The sequence below is a fragment of the Pteropus vampyrus genome, unplaced genomic scaffold (assembly GCF_000151845.1).
Source record: "Pteropus vampyrus isolate Shadow unplaced genomic scaffold, Pvam_2.0 Scaffold39, whole genome shotgun sequence".
Lineage (NCBI taxonomy): Eukaryota > Metazoa > Chordata > Mammalia > Chiroptera > Pteropodidae > Pteropus > Pteropus vampyrus.
This window is the reverse complement of record NW_011888820.1, coordinates 803,897-809,979: the sequence shown is the minus strand read 5'-3', so window position 1 is coordinate 809,979 and position 6,083 is coordinate 803,897. Positions and strand designations below refer to the sequence as shown.

The following is a 6,083-nucleotide window of genomic DNA, read 5'->3' as shown; positions in this document are numbered from 1 at the left end:
CCAAAACATTGTGGTGTCAGCAAACCCAAGAGAAGAAAATTTCAGGAAAACGATAGTAGGCGCCTAATGGTAACAAATGATACCATGGACAGATTAAAGAAGATGAGGACAAAGTCAAGAGCCATTGGATTTAAGGATAAAAAGATCAATGGAGACATTTAGGAACCATTTCAGGGAGGTAGAAGAAATGAACATCAAGTGGTGGTGAGTGAACAATCAAGCATGAAGGAACTGAGAGTCCTCTAGCATAGATGTCACCTGAGTGCTCATCCGAAATGCAGTTTCTTAGGTCCTCATTGAATCAGTCTGCATGCTAACACCATTTCCCAGGTGATTCACATGCATAAAAATGTTTGAGAAGCTGAGTACTTATTCAGAGTGGTTGGTAGGGCAATAAAGTTGACAGTAGTATCTTGAGGTGGGACCATAATGTAAAAAAGAGTTCTTCAGAATTGGGAAGATGAGCACAGATCTTTAGTTCAAAAGAAAGGGACAGGAGGAAGGGAGGATGTTCAAAAGGAGAAAAGAGAGTTGATGAAGAAAGGAAGTAGATGCAACCAGGAGTCAGAAGGCAGAAGCTTCTCCTTCTACAGGCAGGACGGAGGATGCAGGGAGTGGAGAGGGAGATGCGGTCACAGAAAGTGGAGAAAAGATGGCCGTTTTCTTTCTATGGCCTTGAGGACGGGGGCGGCCCTGGATCATTTATTTTTGGATCCTAAGACATAGCCACACCTTAGTAATGATTCGTGGAAGAAAAACAGGTGAGTAGGGTGAACTACAGCCAATGCAGAATTATCCATTGCCATTGCTGTGACTTCTGGGGCACTGGAAAGAGAATCATTCAAAGTTATTTCCTCTATCTTAAAAAAATTTTTTTTGTTGTTAAATGGCTTTATTGCATCTTAAATAATATATCTCTCTCACATATGGTTTCCTTAAATTGGAAGGTCACACTAAAATTAAGTTTTCCTACAATTAATATGAATTAAGCATCCAAACTATGTTCATGGACCAGTCATTATTTGCAAACTCGTTTTATGGGTAAAACAAAAAAGAATCAAAAGGGATACAGGCTAAAAAAAGAACTCTGAAGACTTTTTAATGGAAAAATTAAAATGGGGCTTCTCTTGTTTTTCCTTTTGTTAGATCCAGGTCTACTACATAATGAAAGCATATGTTTATTTAGGATGCCACTAGAAAACATTTGCAAAACGTTTCTACTCATACAATGAATGTAACAAAAAGGTATGTGAATTAATAGAACAATCTGCAGGCCAGCTGCTGCTGTTTAATGTTTGATTTCCAAAAGAAAACCACAAAAACCTTTGACTGCAAAAATTATTGGTGTCCTTTGAAAATTTTGCTCAAGAGGAGAATCATGTCATAAGAATTTGGAAAGGGGACTAAGTCTTTTTCCACTTGACCTTCCCCATGCCCTTAAAATCAGAAGCAATCTTTTGAACCAGAACTTTTAAAAACAGATTTAAAAAATGCATCTTGTGCCTTCCCATTGGCATGTATTTTGATACAGAGAGGCAGGCAAAAGTGTGGGTGAGAATATGATTATGGGAACTGTGTGGAGAACAATAAAGAGAGGAACTGCTAAAGGTGAAGGGTAAGTACAGAAAAGAGATTTTGCACATCGAAGAGAAATTTCTCCTGTTTCACAAATTTTCTTAGGGTCACCCTAAAATGTTTTCCCTCAATTCATGTGAGTTTAGTATTCATGTTATTTGAATGGCTGAGTAGTTATTTGCAAACTTATTTTTAAAATAATTCTAATTTTTTATCCATGGTTTTCATTTTTAGTAACATGAAAGTTAAATTTTCCAGTACTCCGCTTGGAGTTAAGATTGAAAATATGTTCCCCCTTCCTTTTTCTTTTTCTTTGTTTTTTTCAAGTGATTGTGAAAGAAAGCAGAGACGTAATATACTCTGTGCAATAGGTAGGATTTGAAGCTTTTTAATCCAGTGCAAATACAATGAGTTGACTGAAATATATCCAGAATCTTACACCACTATTTGTCAAACACTTAATGTCTGCTTTAAAGTCACAGGGCTCCTATGTTTTCATTTTACAATAAAATTGGTTTCATGCAATTTCACAGTTGAGGTGTTTATAGAAATCGAAGTTGAAAAATCTTAATTCATTCTCACCTACTTGGCTTCAGTTTAAAATCTTCTTATAATTTAAGCAGATAGTTGCAGAAATAAAACTCCCCTTAAAGTATGGAAAGTCTAATTGGTAGTTGCTATAGCAATGTGTCTTTGCCTCTCCTGTGTTAGAAATGGCACTCTGTCACACAGAATTCTCTGCTGGTGCTATCTGCCACCATGGATCTCTTCCTCAAGGCATTTTCAACGAACAGTATGGGCATCTCACACAAGTGGAAAATTTCCATCCTTGATATGTGCCAGCAGATAGGTGGTTTCAAAAGCCTGCAACTGCTTGTTGTGTTGAAATTTTGCTGAGACAGAAAATCATGCCTTGCACATCCCAGAATTTCTTTATTTTTTCTTTTGCTCCAAGAAAGGACTAGTTGAAAATTAAAACATGTGTAGAATAGGATAGCAAGGTTTTAACGAAGTTCCAGTAACATCAGTCATTGTGCAAGAGAACAGCCCAGCAGTACCTATTTCTCCTAGCTTCAAGCCATTAAGTAAACACCACTCATCTCTGGAGTCCAGAGTCCAGGCCTTCCTTACCACTGGTGGAGTGACTTCACTGAAGTCTGGTGAGCAGACCATCTCATTGCAATAGCCACCAAGCCTCTGAGCTACTGCTTGGAGAGAGGGTGACAGCATTTGAGGTCTCTCATAAGCCTTCTAGCCAAAGTTTGCAAAATTGGGAGCTTACAGGAGACAGATAGGAGATGTAATTGAGCAAGGCTAGCAGGTAGAGACTTGGAGATCCAGAGAGCTCTTGCCCAATGAAAGGCCCTGGCTTGGTTTAAAGTGGCCAGCCCTTCTTGGCAACAGAAAATTGTTATCATACAGGAGTGTGGCTTCATATTGCCAGATCTTTGGATTTGTCGAGAAGCCAGATGTGTATGTGAAATCTATTCATTATAAAGTATAGGCAACAAATTTATAAAATGTTTTTGAATACTTAACAAAGTGTTCAATTCTTTGCTCAGATGCCATCTTCTCATTAAGGATTTCCCCGACCACTCTATTTTAAATGACACCCATACCCTACCTTGGCATTTCTTTATTCTCTTTCTCTGCTTTCTCTTTCTCCATAGCACGTGTTGCTACCCAAGACTGAAAACAGAGAATTTTATCTGATTGCTGCTCTTCTGGATGTCTAACATCAAGAACAGTGTTTGGCTCACAGAGGTACTTGAGAATATTATTGAATAAGTACTGATCTGATACACAGAGAGAAAGTGAAACACCTAGGATGCAAAATTTAAGTAGGTGCTGAGCTTGCATGACCATGGACGTGAGCACCTCTTGATATTTTGTATCTTAGTTACCACACTCTCCTTACCCTAGACACTGCCATGCTGATGCAATTGATGCGGTAGTGGTCTCTGATATAATTCTTAGGGTGGCATGAGAGAGAAGAAAAGGAATTAGAGTGTTTAAAAATTAGCATACCACTATTATTTAAACATTTATAACTGACAAATCTCCAATATGCCCATCAACAGCACAGATGATATTAACCAAGAATGATGCAGTGATCTTGGGTTAGAATGCAAATCTTCTGGGGATTGGGAATTGGAGTTTATGTTCTCTTCTGCATTTTTGCATAGAAAAGCATGAAACATGGTGAACTCATGAAAATTTTTCAGCAGCAAGGAAAGGCAGAATTGATTTCAAGTCTAGGCACAGGATGACCAGAATCGAGAGTGCATGTTTATTGAAAACAACCAAAATGTAGAAAAAATTGAAAAAATAATTAATGTCTGTGGAAGAGGTATTATAATCCATTTTCAATTTTAAATCAAATCAAAACTTTGAATGAAAAGTAATAAATATAAGAGAATTTTCAGGTACTGTAACAAGGGCCAGACAACATTTTTCACATATACTTTTACTGGCTTAAAGGAATGTCATTCTGTACTCATACCTACCAAAGTGACAATGGGCCGTGACATATAGGATTAACATAATGGCAAATGTTATAGGTTGTTAAATAGGAAATTTGGATTGAGGCTCTGAGATATGATAACTATCAAGTACCAAGGACGGTAATGAGGCAGATGAAAATGCAGATTTTTAAAGAAACTGTTGGAGAACTGGTTTCTCAAGCAGAGTTGCAGTGTGAGGGACCTATCAAGGGAACGTGTAAAGAATCCACAATAGTCCTTGTGGGGAAATCAGCCTTAAACATCTGCCATGCCAGATAGTGCAAAGCCTTTTAGAATGACGATAGTCAAGGAAGAACTTTCTGTACTTTTTCCGCTCCCCTGGTCCGAGGAGCCTTGCTCAGCAGGTTGAAAGAGAGAGTAAAGGCACCACCACTCTTCCGAGAAGGCTGCCTGACAGGAGAGGGAAAATATCTAACATTAAATCAAAGAAAGAGTTGCATATTACGTGGGACTGGGCATCCCCATTATCCAATGGAGACTGTTTTGTGACATAAAGTCACCTAGGAAGGTCTATTAAGAGTTAACAGAAAAGTCATAGAACATGCTGGATTTCATTCAGGGAAAGGGGAAACAAAACCAATTTTTTAAATGAATTTTTTTTAAATTTATTTTTCAGTTACAGTTGATATGCAATATCATATTAGTTTCAGGTGTAAGCATAGTGAGTAGACACATATACCTTACAAAGTGATCACCCTGGTAAGTCTAGTACTCATCAGACACCATACATAGTTATAATATTGACTATATTCCCTATGCTGTACTTTACATCCCCAAGACTATATTTATAACTGGCAATTTGTACTTCTTAATCCCTTTCACCTTTTCACCCAATCCCCCCAGCCCCCTCCCATCTGGCGACCATCTCTGTATCTATGTATTTGAAAACTAAACAAGTTTTAAAGAGACAGTGAGAGACAAATTTCAAATTTTCTTTCGATCACATTTCATGAATGTGCTTATTCAATGTACTAATTACTAAGAGCTAATAAAACCCTGCAGTAATCCTATGACTAGTCTCTGAAATTATTGTTAACTTATCTAGAAAACTTGCTCTTGTGAAGAATAAGAACAGTTTAATAAGAATGGAAAGAAAAAATGATCAAGTATAGGGACTAGGAGTTAAAGAGGTTTCTTAATTCAGGCTGCTGTAACAGAGGACCATAGATGTGGTTTTATTTATTTATTCATTTATTTATTTATTTATTTTAATTTTTTTTAAATGCCTACAGCTCTCGGTATTCCTAGGTGGTCTCCCATTCAAGTACTAACCAGGCCCGACCCTGTTTAACTTCCGAGATCAGGCTCATTCAGGATGGCATGGCTGTAGACCATAGATATGGTTTAAACAACAAATATTTATTTCTCACAGTCTGGAAGCTGGGAAGTCCCAGATCAAGGTGGCGCAGATCTGATGTCTGGTGAAGGCATTCTTTCTGACTTACAGATAGTGATCTGCTAGTTGTATCCTCACAGGGCAGAGAGAACAGAGAAGACACAAATTCTCTTGTGTCTCTTCTTAAAAGGACATTAATCCCATCACAGAGGTCCACCCTCATTATCTAATCACCTCCCAAAGACACCATCTTCAATTACCATCACACTGGGGATTATGTTTTCAACACACGAGGTTTGGGGGGCTACAAACATTCGGTCACTAGTAAGAAGTGAAGGAGCTCAGAGTAAAGGTTTTGGAAGGAGGAGCCAACTAGTTCTGGGGAGCTTGGTGGTGGGGTCTATCCCCTTTTTGAGACTTTACCCTTCACCACTTATAGAAGATGAGATTTTCCCTTGCAAAAAATCTGTCACTCTGAGTTCGTACTTTCAATCTAGATGTTGTAAAATGAGATATTGAAACATAATTCACAGACTCTAATAAGTAAGATAATTAGTAATACATTGTCAAATAAAGCAAGGAAGTAGAAGGAAAGCAATCTTGGAAGACAGAGTAGGATCTGCCACTTATGGTTCTGTGTATCTCGG

General features: G+C 38.0%; 1 pseudogene; it reads right to left on the bottom strand.

The window, feature by feature from the left end:
• Positions 1-5,323: 5,323 nt before the first annotated feature.
• LOC111738509 lies at positions 5,324-5,432 on the bottom strand (annotated as a pseudogene).
• Positions 5,433-6,083: the final 651 nt, after the last annotated feature.